Source organism: Lagenorhynchus albirostris, chromosome 2 (assembly GCF_949774975.1).
Source record: "Lagenorhynchus albirostris chromosome 2, mLagAlb1.1, whole genome shotgun sequence".
NCBI classification, from domain to species: domain Eukaryota; kingdom Metazoa; phylum Chordata; class Mammalia; order Artiodactyla; family Delphinidae; genus Lagenorhynchus; species Lagenorhynchus albirostris.
Genome location: NC_083096.1, coordinates 117,517,144 through 117,531,693, shown reverse-complemented (window position 1 = coordinate 117,531,693; position 14,550 = coordinate 117,517,144). Strand labels below are relative to the sequence as shown.

At 35.1% G+C, this 14,550-nt stretch overlaps 1 protein-coding gene across 2 annotated transcripts in view; it reads right to left on the bottom strand.

Annotated features, from left to right (window-relative positions):
- The window catches only part of ADGRL4 (adhesion G protein-coupled receptor L4), a 121,640-nt gene that overhangs the window by 82,434 nt on the left and 24,656 nt on the right, over positions 1 to 14,550 (bottom strand). The window lies entirely within an intron of this gene.

Here is a 14,550-nt window from a genome sequence, read left to right as displayed (position 1 = left end):
CTAATACAAGAATAGACAAAGAGACCAAAGAAACAGAGAACCAAGAAACAGATCCATGTACAAATATATGTGTAGGTAGTAGCAGTAATAGTAATAGTAGTAATACTATGTGTGTGGATTGGTGAGTAGTTTGGAGTATAAGTACTATTTTTCCTGTGGTACTACTAGAATTTGGCTATAGACTATTTATACTAGTGATTACATTTTACAACACAGGTATAACCTTTACTTGGAATTAATTAGCAAAGACTAACATAATCAAAATAGTAGACAGTCACCCCTATCATGTATTTGTGGTAGAAAATATTACCTAAGAAGTATAAGCCACTAGACCAGAAAATAAACTCATTAAATAAATCAGAAATTAACAAATAACTAACATTTCTAAATTAATAGTATTCTCCCCACCAAACTTTGCAACCATGTAAATTTCCATAACAATTCCCACTCTGCTCTACATCCTCTATTACAATGGCCATTTGAAAAAAGTTTGGGATCAGCTTCTTTGCCATCCAAAATAGTTAAGACTTCCACTTGGTTCTTGGACCCTAAATCACTTATCATCAGCATTCCAGTTCTCTTCAAGTTTAAAAGTACCCATTGTGATCTATATTCCTGACTCTAATCTCTGTGCTATTAATCAGGTTCTAGATTTCTGGAGCTTGGGGTACTCTTGGGGAATTTTCTTGCCCTCTACAAAGGATCAGGGCAGACCATCTATTGGCATCACTGGTTCTGTTACCTACACAACTATGTTTGTATTGAAAATGTACTGCCGGGCTTCCCTGGTGGCGCAGTGGTTGAGAGTCCACCTGCCGATGCAGGGGACACGGGTTTGTGTCCCGTGGGAAGATCCTACATGCCACGGAGCGGTTGGGCCCGTGAGCCATGGCCACTGAGCCTGTGCTCCGCAACGGGAGAAGCCACAACACAACGCGTGTGAGAGGCCCGCGTAACGCAAAAAAAAAAAAAAAAAAAGAAAAATTTACTGCCTACCCTACAGCTGACACTGTAAAAGTGAAAGGCACTATCTTTGCCCACAATAACATGGAAGATGAAAAGCTACAATTTCCAAGTAGAGAATTGCCTGCACTAATCAATGCCTCAATTCCTCTCCCGTGTAATTCTTCGGGTCATTGTTGCCAGATGTTTCTGTTTTTATTATCATCTTTTTCTTATAACCTTCCTCTTTAACATATATGATATATTCTTCCCTTTGAGAAGGATTTCCTAAGAAACCTTAGAGTATTTTATAAATATGCACAAGAGCAGACTAACATTTATCAAGTACTTTCCAGGTACTGAAATCTGTAAGTGCTTTACATGTGTTGTTTCAATTGATCCTCACAAAAATTCCTGTGGGTTAGATTTTATTAGTTCTATTTTACCTGTTGTAAAATTAGAATCAAAGAGGTTGACTTTTCAAAGTTTACAAACCTGGAAAGCTTGGAGTTAGGACTAAATTAATCGAATGCCAAAGATCTTATTCTTTTTTTCATCTCTACCCTAACATATTCTATTCTATATATTAGATTGATAATCTAATGTTGAAGTTCTACATTTTAATGTTTTAACATTAATATTTTTAAATGAATAAATTAATATTTATTTTACAATGTTTAATATTTTAAGTATTTTAATATAAATTTTGGACTGTCAGTACTTATCATTTACCACTAGCAGCAGCAGCAATTTTTAGAGTCAGTTATGGGTAAAATTTAACAAAAACACAGGTCCAAATACACCTAAAATTTAAACCAAGAAAACACCATAGTCTTATCTATAGCTCACATAATTATCTCTCAAATGTGGCTGGCTTTCCTAAGAAAGTAGAAACAAAACTTTTATGATAATTTAAGTGGTTAACAACCCTCAAGAATAAACATCGTTCACAGTCATGAGAGCTACAGACCCAAAATAAAAATGTCATCATGGCCTTTCCCTGCTTAAAAAGCCTTGTTTTCAACACTAACTTCAAATCCCATAGCTTGATATTTCAGTCCATTCCCCATCGTTTGATACTGATGTTCCTTCACAATCCAGCCCTTGGCTATGTCTCTCTTCTCACCTTACCCTTGCAGCCAATATTTCAGATCTACGAAATACTTGAAGATTTTCAAACTCATATCTCTCATTTTCAGAACCATTTAACATATTACTTCTGACACATTATTCCTCTTAACCTCACTTTAACAAAAAGTACTAATATTTTCGGACATAAATCAGATTTAACCTTTTTCCAGCCTTGCTAATTTCTCAACTACTCATGGGCACACACTCCCTAGTTGGAAGGCATTCCCTTCTCCCATGTGCTCTCTCTTCTTCCAATGCTTATTCATAGTGAGTTTCAATCCTTTTTATTTACTGTAGACTTTTTCACTTGGCCTTTCTTCTGAAGAGTACGGACATCTTTGTTTCTTTCCAACTTTTTCAGATAAGAACACAATAAATATTTAGTTTAAAAAACACTGCTTTTTCCAATATAACGGTCTCCAATAGAGACCTATATATCAAGTCCATTTGAGTGTTCCACTGAAAAAGAGTTCTAACTTCTACAATTAAAAAAGTTTTACTTAAGTCTTCCCTGGTGGCGCAGTGGTTGAGAGTCCACCCCCCGATTCAGGGGACGCAGGTTCGTGCCCCGGTCCAGGAATATCCCACATGCCGTGGAGCGGCTGGGCTCGTGAGCCATGGCCGCTGAGCCTGCGCGTCAGCAGCCTGTGCTCCGCAACGGGGGAGGCCACAACAGTGAGAGGCCCGCGTACCGAAAAATAAAAGTTTTACTTAATATTATTAAAACAAAATTTTATAGCCACTGAGGAGTTAAAGCTTTATTTATACAGTAAAGTCAGAAAATTTAGATGAAATCTTTAGTAACTAGTTTACCATTGAGAGTATTAACTGCAGCCTAATGGAATTTATGAGTTCTGAAGAAATATTTTATTTCTTTAAAGAATTACAAAGCTGGAAACGAACCAGAAGGGTCACTTAGTTCACCTCTCATGTTTAAATCATCCCAGATAAATGAGGAGCTATACTATTTGTAAAAACCTCCAGAAAAGTAGATATGACAACTTCTCTTTGTACTCATTCTAGTACATGACACCTCTTACCCTGACAATCTCTCCCTTAATGTAACCTAAATTTCTATTGCTAGAGTTTAAACCCCTTTCCTCTTGCACTATCACTGTTTAAGCCTGAGAACAGTAGGTTAATCTCCTCCATGTAAGCAGCTTATACACTGTAGCCTACTACTGGAGCCCTGAGTACTCCTTTTGTCTCTGGTTGAACAGTCATTTTCCAAAATTGTGTTGATCTTTGTGACACCTCTCAGAATTCTTGCCAAAGGCATCAGCCTCTCTATCACAGCCTTCTAATTTTCACTCCTGCCCCTCAACAAGCCCTTTCTCCAAAAGCAGTCACATTAACATGCAAACTTCGAAGAAGGCAGTATAAAAAATGTCTGTTGAAAGTAAAAAAGGTGAATATGAAGTGACTAATACAAAGACTGGTTACAAGGAAGCCACGATTATATCCTGCCCATTCCCTTCATGATGTTTCAAATTATTTTGTGTCTGCTTATTCCACTGCTGCTTCAGGTATAAAAGCTAAATTATAACTATTTTTTCACTTATAAAATGGTTACAATAAGAGCACCTACTTCACATGACTGATAAGGATGATATGAGTGAAATGAAAGTAACTGTATTGAGTAGGTGCTCAGTAATTGTTAGCGGTTATTATTAGTAATATTCACAGTACTATTGATTATCTTTTACTCTCTTTAAACATATGAACCACATAATATAATTTTAATTCTCATAAAAGCCCTGAAAGACTAGGGATATTGTCTTAGAGGAACAAATAAAAGTCTATTTGATATCCTAGTTTTCCCTGGTTTTATAAAAGTGGCTGCTAAAATTTATTAAAATGTCTCTTTCTTGTGTTATGAATTATGTTCATATAATAATGCAAAACAAAAATTAAAAATTAATAAAATTGAATTATTTAAATCATTACATAAACATTCTTTTATGTCCCTTAATGTCCTTAATGTAATTACAGAAGATTTCACTATTTTCACTTCGTGTTGTACATATCTTATAATTCATTTTGCACTTTCACCTTTTACCTCTATTTTCAGTCTTCTTTGCAATCTACCTCACCTGTCTATTTTGCTTTCTCTTGAGTTCAGGGTCTTCTAAGAAAATAGTGGCATAATTTTCTTCTTTTTAAGCTTTATATAATTTTTGCATTCATATATTTTAATAAAATATTATTTTTTGAATATTTTTCTGATTCATTTTGCAATTCTAAACTTAAGCAGTTTACCTTGAAAATCTCACTTATATTTCCCATATTTGCAAGCACCATTTCAAAATATGTGTGCATTTCTGTTAGAGCCAGACAACACCTTGCTTTAACATTCTTCTATGAAAGGTAAGGCAACAGCTCACACCAATACGGCTTTACAATCAAGGTCAGGAGGGTTGAGAAATCAAAGCAAACAAACTGATTATAGATCGTGTAAGGTGCTTCTGACTATAAGTAACAGAAAACCCATTTCGAAGTGACTTAAATCATAAGGTAATTAATTATCTCACAAAAGAAAAAGTGCAGCAGTAGAGTGACTACAAGGTTATTTCCTCGTTCTGCTCTGTCAATCCCAGAATTGATGCTTTTTCCCTCAGTCTAGATTTCTTCATAGTCATAAGATGTCTTACAAAGAATTTTGAATTTTTATTGTAACTATATAAAGACTAGATAATCTTAACATCTGTCTCCAACAATAGAAATACTAGATAAAATATGACAAATAAAACAAATGTACTCTTAAAGGTAAAACCGAGAATACTAGAAAGTACAAGAAATCCTCAGAGACAAAAATGAAGAGAAAGATAAAAATTAGGATGTAAAATTAAGCCTCAAAACACTTTTTAGGGGTGATAATTTTCAATGACTTCTCTGGGAGGAAAGGACTGAGCCTGCGCAAGGGGAAGCCAGGACTAAAACCATTGCATAAAGTCAGGATCATCAAAGGGCTGCGCACTCAGTGATAGGATGGATTTACCAAGGTCTTCACCAGGGAAAAGGGGTGACAAAAAATTATCTGTCTTGGCCTAGGCAATATGTGGGGGGCAAAAACACATTTCAGAATCTGTAGCTACATGCCTCTCTGTCTGCAGGAACCCCAAGCTGACAAAATAGTAGAAAGTGACTCTGAGGTGGCAGTGATGGGGGCATGGTAGCTGCAAGGAGCAAAAATGAATATTCTTCCTCCATAGAAAGATCCTTGACACAGGCAACACAGGACCCCACACATAATGACTGTGGCTAAAATAAGTCCTACCACTAAAACTAAACACACACACACCCACATGCACACGCACATGCACGCACACACACCATTTCTGAGGATCAGCACCAACAAGTAAAAATTTAGAATCTTTTACAAATGGAATTATTGAATACATATATAAAATAACTATGTTTAAAACATAAAGTGATAAGGGATGAACTTTAAAATATCTAAAAGCAATAAAAATATTTCTATTAAGGACTCAAGAAAGTTTAAAAGAATCAAGTAGAAGTTCTAGAATAAAAAATACTAGTTGGAGTTAATAATTTAGCAGACTGTTGCACAACAGATTAGCTCTATCTGTAAAAAATACTGATGTACAGCTAGATCCGATGAAGTTACCTAACAGGTGGTGTATACAGACAAAGAGATGGGTAATGAAAAAAAGTTTAAGAGACATGAAGGATAGAGAACATTCGACTGGAATTCCAATGAGGTTAAATGAGGAAGAGTCATTATTTTAAGAGTTAGTAAATAAAATGTTACAGAATTGAAGATAAGAATGTTTAAATACAGGAAATAAAATTCCAAGCCAGATAAATGAAAGAAATCTAAGCCCAGACACATCACTGTGAAACATCGGAGGTGATCTTATAAACAGATGCTCTTATAAACAGTGTAATAAATTGAATGTTTGTGTGCCCCCAAATTCGTATGTTGAGGCCCTGACCCCTAATGTGATGATGTTTGGAGATGGGGTTTTGGGAGGTAATTAGGGTTGGATGAGGTCATGACAGTGGAACCCTGGTCCAATGGAATTAGACCCCTATAAGAAGGGACATCATAGAGCTCTCTCTCTCTCTTTCTCTCTTTTTCTACCAGGTGAATGTGAGGACAAAGCAAGAAGGTGACCATCGGCAAGCCAGCAACAGAGCTCTCACCAGAACGTGACCATACTGACACCCTGATCTCTGATTTTCAGCCTCCAGAGCTGTGAAAAAATAAATTTCTGCTGTTTAAACCACCCGGTATATGATATTTTGTTGTGGCAGCCTGAGTTGACTCATACATACAACTATAGTGAAAAGATAGATGACCTACAAAGATAAATGACAACAAACTTGTAAAACAGTGACATCAAACAAATGCTATACCATATACCTTCAAATTTCTTAAAGAAAATTATGTTAACTCAGAATGTTACGTTAAAGTACAAGACAAAATTCAGACATTTTCAAATAAATACTGTAAAAGGTGACACCAATGGTGAACCTCAGGGCAAAGAATATTGAACCCAGAAAGAAGGAATGGTAAACATGACAGAATGGTGAGAAATAAATGGACAAATAACCAGGTAAATTTAAAACAACATTACTATGTAAATACAATAGTACACTTAAAGAGACAGCAGAGCAGTGGTTTAGAACATTTCAGAAGCTGGCCTGCCTGTGTTTTGAATTCCATTCAGTCATTAGTTAGCTGGGTCATCCTTGGCAATATATTAGTTTCCACATCTGAAAGATAGGCATCATGAGGATTATATGAGTTAATATAAGCTAAGATCTTAGAATAGTTCCAGGCACAAAATGAGCAAGTTATAGCTCTTAATATTTCTGTGAATATGACCACTATTATTTCAAAATAATAGTGCCTAATTTAAGGGACAAAAAATATCAAACTAAAACATAGGACTATAGTAATAATTCAGATAAGAGTGAGTGACAGGTGTTGAAATATTAAACTCATATATATATATATATATCTTATGTAGTTGTTTAAAAAAAATTTTTTATTGGAGTAAAATTGCTTTACAATGTTGTGTTAGCTTCTGCTGTACAATGAAGTGAATCACCTGTATGTAAACCTATATCCCCTCCCTCTTGGACCTCTCTCCCACCCCCCACCCCCATCTCACCCTTCTACGTTGTCACAGAGCACTGAACTGTGCTCCCTGTGCTATACAGCAGGTTCCCAGTAGCTATCTATTTTATACATGGTAGTGTATTTATGTCAAACCTAATCTCCCAATTTGTCCCACCCTCCCCTTCTCACCTGTGTCCACATGTCTGTCCTCTATGTCTGTAGAGATAATGATTATCTTTGTCTCGTTTCGTTAATTATGCAAGCTAAAGATTAAGGATACTACTAAAGGAAAATACATAGAAAAGGCAAATGTCTTCTAGCAAATAGTCTGGATAAATTTTGAATGTATCCATCTGGACAGAAAATGCATGTCATCTATGAGAAGTTAAAAGTCACACTAGCCTGAATCTTTGACATGAGAGCAGTCAGTGTCAGAAGATATAAAAAATGGTGTACAACATTCTAAAGAAAAGACTGTTTGGTTTAAAGATAGTATGTCCAGACAAGATTTTCAAGTATGAAAGGAGCTATTAAACCTTTTCAAATATACAGGAGCATAAAGGACACAGCGGTCAGAAACCTTCTTGAAAAAACATATTCAATGATGAAATTCAGCTAATTAGAGAAGATATTTTTTAATCCCCAGAAATGCAGCATCGATAGTGAAAATTCCTCAAGGGAAGCACTAAAAGCTTTTAAACATAAAAGCAAGACTAAACTTCTATGGGAATCGTAGTAGAACAGAATATCAATAGTATAAGCCTTGATAGGATAAGCAACAAAAACCAGGTAAAAAGGGAAAGTAAGGGAGAAGTGTTACTGTGATAATCAGTTAATCTTTTATAGCAACAGGCAAACCAGTACTGTTTGAAATTAAAATGAGTAGTTAAAAAATTATCTCAGCACGCTGATTCTATTTATATTTTTTCTTATATTTACACAGTTACTTTAAAATTTATTTCTCTTGTGGTTAAAAAAAGAAATCTGCAATCAGCAATTCCTTCAGTTTCAATTCCCTTTTCTTCTGTTAACTTCTAGTAAAATGAGTCAGCATCTTTCAGTATATAGTATATTATATACTTTCAGTTATAACAGTCTATTCTTTTTCTTCTGTTAAATCTAGTAAAATGAGAGTGGACACCTTTCAGTAAAATAATAATCCAACTGTTATAATTGTCTATCTATCTATCTATCTATCTGTCTACCTATCTATCTATCTATCACTTATCAATCACTTCCCTTATCTATCATGTCCTTTTGTAGGTACCTATAGAAAGATCTCCAGAATAGTATTCATTAAAAACATAAAGGCTGACTTGGGGGGCTGGGGATTTTAGTGATGTTTTGCTTTCTCCTTTGTACTTTTTAAATGGCTTGAAATTTTTATAATGAGTATATATATATATATATATATATATCACTTTTATAAAACAAAAATAATATTTATAAACAAAAGATTAGAGTTTGTTCCTGATTTGATAAATTTAACAGCAGTATCTTTTTGATGTTTTAGTTGTTTTGCACAACTAACATAATATGCTTCCTCCAATGGTAATTTCAGATGGTTAATAGCTATCATATATAATCTCTCATTGCTCATGTAAATGAAGATGAAAATCAAAAATTACATATAATAACATCCTCAGATGGCAGAAGACATGGGTGGCAAAGCTTAAGCAATATGTGAAAAATATGGTTCATATTTAAGTTTTTATATGACAGGAATATGACTAAGTGACTGTCTTTTTGGCAATGAAATCTGCAACAAAGATATCAATTTTTTTAAAAAGCAGTATTCGTTATTTTTTCTTCTTTTATTCAGAATTTCAAAAGATGTGATATGAAATATTTGCAACTAATAAAATACAACTGAAATCCAAATGTGAACTAGGTTTCTACTCAAATTCAAGTATTTTCCAAGTTGTTGACTCATCATAACAAAAAGCAGCTGGTGTCCTTTTCAAAATGACTATAAACAATTTAAGTTAACACCTCAAAAGATTATCAAAACAGAAAAAAATGTATTTTGCAAAAGAGATTGGATAGAAAATCTAAAAATGTATTTGACCATAAGGGAGGTATTCTGTAGCAATAAGATGCTTTGAAGGCACTTTAATCTCAATATATGTGTCACAGGACAAAAACAGATAAATCACGGTGGCATGATGGTATAATTTAAAAGGGATATTTTGGAAGGAGCTGTCAGTGCTATTTTTAATAGTAAATTTTCAATCTTAGATGAATTTTTTTACTACCAAGGACATGAGTTAAAAGTAGCTTCAAATCTCAATATCTAAATCAATATTTAACAGAAAGTACAATAATTACAATTTCCATGCATGACCTCAGATAGTTACATGGTATATATAAGACAGGTTATCACGGTATACTTGTCAAAGAGGACCTCATCAGTACCAGTTGTTTCCAAATTACAGTGGGGGAAATGCACGTGAAAAACAATCCATTGATATACAGGAAAACTGTTAACATTTCTTCACTTATAAATACCTTTTCCTTTTTACAGTTCAGTAGTTATTGATCATAACGTAGGCGGCTATAATTTATAAGTAAATGTATATATATATATTGGATGTGCAGTCTAAAAATTCTAATTTACAGCATGAACAGAGTCAAAAAAATCACCATCATTAATTAGAATGGGATTGATTTCCATGTCAATTATAATTATCTGGTAGTTATTGATCAGTACACTGTTTTGAGAAAATTCCAAGGCAGTGTTCAGTCAGTGTCGGTAAGGGATACTGCTATGGATTGAATATTTGTATCTCTCCAAAATTCATATATTGAAGCCCCAATCCCAGTGTGATGGTATGTGAATGTGCGGCTTTGGGGAGGTAATTAGTTCATGAGGGTGGAGCCCTCACGAATGGGATTGGCACTCTTTTAATTGGATGAAAGGACTAGAGTGTCCCTTCTCTACCAAGTGAGAGTACAGAGCCATCTGTAAACCAGGAAGAGTGTTCTCTCCAGACATCTACTCTGCTGGCAAACCGATCGTGAATTTTCCAGCCTCTGGCATAAATGTTTGATGTTTAAGCCACTCAGTATATGGTATTTGTTATGGCAGCCAGAATTGATTAAGACAGAAATTATGACAGTTATCTATGGGAGAAGACAGGAAGCATGGCATCCTTGGAATGGTAATCTGGCATCCTGCTCTAGGCACTGGCAACTAATACTGCTTGCTTAATTTATGTGGATAACTTCTTTGTTTCTATCATTTCCTTTTCAATATTCCAAGACTCCTGTCATTTTCCTAGATAAGCCACATTTATTCCCTCTTCCATCCCCCACCACTCAAGGATTTGAAATAGCATATGAGGATGCTCTAGATGGCAAACCTGTGCCTGTGTCTACAAGTAAGCCAGCATCTTTTGTTCTAAACCCTCATTTAGCCTCACGTTTTCTCTGCTCAAAATCCCACCCATTTTTAATTTCATTGAACCTATTCCTTCTTCTAGTCTTTTCTCTCATCTTCTACTCTTTTTCTGCTCAATTCTTTCCAACAGCCTTTATATTTGGTCAATTTCCACACTGGGTTTTTTATTTACTTTCACAGCTATACTACTTAAAATAATTTCTTTACTTCTCAGGCACTACTCAACCCATTCTCGATTGGATTCAGTCACCAAAATTTCACCAAAGCAGTTCTTGCTAATGCCACCATTGATCTCTATATTAAAACAGTTATTGAGTGTTTTTTTTAATTTTCATTGGGCCTTTCAGTAGCATTTGAAACTGTGAACTCTTCTTCTTTCTTGCAATACCCATTCCCTTAGTTTTAACAATAACACACAAGTTCTCCCTTCCTTTAAGGCCACATTTCTAAATTCCTTATGTCAATTTTCCTTTCTCTGCTGATTAAAGATTTGAGCTTAGTTCTTTATTTTCATTCGATGATCTCTTTTATGTCATCTCTATAGGTAATCATATTTACTTCCATGGTTTCCATTAACACCAACATTCTGCTAATGATTCGAAAAATTTTCTGTCTATTCAAGACTTCTCTAAGTTCCAGACCAACATGTACTGTTGTCTCTACTTAGATGTATGAATAGCATGACAGTGATACCATACAAAACAAAACTAATGATTTTTCTCCATATATATTTCCTTTTCTCATCAAATGCATCAATATCCACCCAATTGTTCATACTACAAACCTAAGAGATATCCTTCACACCTCTCTGTCTCTCACCTGGAACATCCAATTCATCATCAAGACCTATAGATGTCTACATTTTAAATGTCACTCCTATCTGTTTTCTTCCGTCTTTTTGGTCACTAATTTTGACTAAGCCAAAATTCACTATCCCCGACCCATGAGATATTCTCCACTTGCTGAGCCTGCTTCCACACTTTGCTGGCCTTCAATTCATTTACTTTGTAGAAGAAAAGGTGAATATCTGAAAATAGAATCCATTTTTTTCTATGGATAACATCAGGGCCCTACATAATATGACCACTGACCTACATTTTAGATACATGTTCTACAACTATAGCATTTCACTAACTACTTCAGCAACTTATATTTGTTCTTAGAATTTGTATTTCTTTATCATTCATTAGAGCTTTCATATGTGCATACAATGCTCATTCCTACCTGCCATTTCTATCCTCAAGCACATGCTTCATCAAACTAATTCCCAGCTCAACTCTCAGTTTAAACATTGTCTCCTTATGCAGCTTCCATGATCACTGGAACCACTCAAATGATTAAGTAATCATTGTGTAATAGTGGTTTTAATGTTTCTCTATCTTTCTAGAATCCATAACAGCCACATATACTTATTCACTGCTTTATATTTAACCCTACAAAGTGCCTATCACATCATAGGTGCTCAACACGTATTTTTTGAGTGAATGAATGCATGAATTAATGAATGGTAAACTATACAAAAGAGCACCTGATTTGATTCAACCTTATTGCTCTATCATTTAAAAAGGTAATCTACACTAATTACAGTATGGATTTTTAAATTTATGATAAGCTATCATCATATTCTTTAAAATATTTTTAATAGCAGCTGCAGTTTTTTGTGTGTCTGTAATTTAGAAATATTGAAAAATTAGAATGAAAGTTACAAATGTATTAGAATTTAAAATTTTAAAAAATTTAAAAGTGAAGAATTATGACATAACATGATACTTTCTTGCCAAGTTACAAAATAAAAGTAATAAAAAAATAAATGTTATTATATTAAGGGTTTAAACACTTTATCACATTTTTTAAAAGTTAAATTCATCATCAGCTCCTTGACAATAATTTTGAAATGACAAGTTTAAAAAAAATAGAGAGGAGTAAATTTAGACTTAGGAGAGACTGATAGGGATTTTCACCACTGGCCAAGTGCTATGATGTTTGTTTTGACTTTTTTTTTTTTTTTTTTTTGCGGTACGCGGGCCTCTCACTGTTATTGCCTCTCCCGCTGCGGAGCACAGGCTCCGGACACGCAGGCTCAGCCTCCATGGCTCACGGGCCCAGCCGCTCTGCGGCCTGTGGGATCTTCCCAGACCGGGGCACGAACCCGTGTCCCCTGCATCGGCAGGCGGACTCTCAACCACTGCGCCACCTGGGAAGCCCTGTTTTGACTTTTAAAAAATATTTATTTGAGATTTAGTTTCAGAAAGATGACTTTTCATTCTTAATCAAATGAATTTGTATTTAGCTTACTTTTCATTTATTGGAAAGTTTTCCAAGAAAGTAAAGATGGTTCAAATGCAGTGAGTAAATACTTGATCATCTTGGGGTGACATAAGTTAAACCATAACTCAGAAATGTTGCTGAACTGAATAAAGGTGTCTTGACACATTTTCACTCAAATCTATCCTTATTCAGAATGAGATGTTAATTTGATGAATGCCTGAACAGCCTTGGAAGAGCAGAATCATAATAGAGTAATTCAAATCATTCCTCTCAACGAGTTCTTGTCAATGAACACATGTCATTTCTCCAAGGCACTGAAAATCCTGATAGCTGCTGTCCTAGGAGGTTATTCTATGGATCCTTGATTTCTCTCAGAGTTTAAGACTCTACCTAGAGATTATATTGAAATTCCCATCCTTGAAACAAAGTTGTGCCAAATATTTCATCTTTCCATTCTGCAAAATTATTTTCTTTATATTTCTCTCAGAATGATCTTATTCAATGGCAAATGAATCTTTTATTATATATAAGCATCATATATATGTGATCTTGTTATTATATATAATGATCTTATTGTTCATATACACACATATATATATTTCTCTATTCAAATAAGCTTTAAGCTAAAGTATCCTGCAAGTCTTTTTTTAAAAATTGCATAATAATAATTAAAAGAAACCTCATATATTGGGACTTCGCTGGTGGCACGGTGGATAAGACTCCATGCTCCCAATGCAGGGGGCCGGGTTCAATCCCTGGTCAGGGAATTAAGTCCCACATGCATGTCTCAACTAAGAGGCCACAGGCTGTAAATAAGGTTCTGCATGCTTCAACTAAGAAGTCTGCATGCCGCAATGAAGACTGAGTGTGCCACAACTAAGACCTGGTGCAGCCAAAATAAATTAAATAAATAAATATTTAAACTAAAAAAAGAAACCTCATATAGAGAAATATCTATTTTTCTGTGTATCTGTATATCAGTGTTCATTTTTTGTTTTGTTTTTTAATTTTTATTGAAATATAGTTGATTTACAATCCTCATATACTTTTTTTTTTTTAATATAAGCATTTTTGTGTGTGTGTGTGTGGTACGTGGGCCTCTCACTGTTGTGGTCTCTCCCGTTGTGGAGCACAGGCTCCGGACGCACAGGCTCAGCGGCCATGGCTCACGGGCCCAGCTTCTCCACAGCATGTGGGATCTTCCTGGACCAGGGCATGAACCCGTGTCCCCTGCATCGGCAGGCGGACTCTCAACCACTGCACCACCAGGGAAGCCCTAAGCATTTTTTTTTTTAAATATAAGCATTCTTAAGGTCACTTTTCCATAAGCTATGAGAATGTCCCCAGAGCATTTTCTCTGGTTCTCTTATATGCTCGTGGGTTTTTATTTGTTTGTTTCCATTTTATTTTTCTTTTTTAATTGAAAGTTGCAAAAGCTTAACGTTAGGATCAGGCAAAATCTTATATTCATTTCCCATACCAGCAGCTTCACTTCCAGAAGGTTAAGGGTCATAAGGGTTTAAAGCTTCATCTACCACAAAGGTTCTCAATTCTTCATGCACTTTAGAATCACCTGGGGAATTTAAGCAACTCCCAATGCTTCTGTGCCACTGCCACCAGAGATTCTGATTGGCCATGGATGGGGCCCAGGAATGGCAATTTAGAAGCTCCAGATTGGATTCTAATATGTAAGCAGAGTTGAGAAGCTCTCTCTTTATTC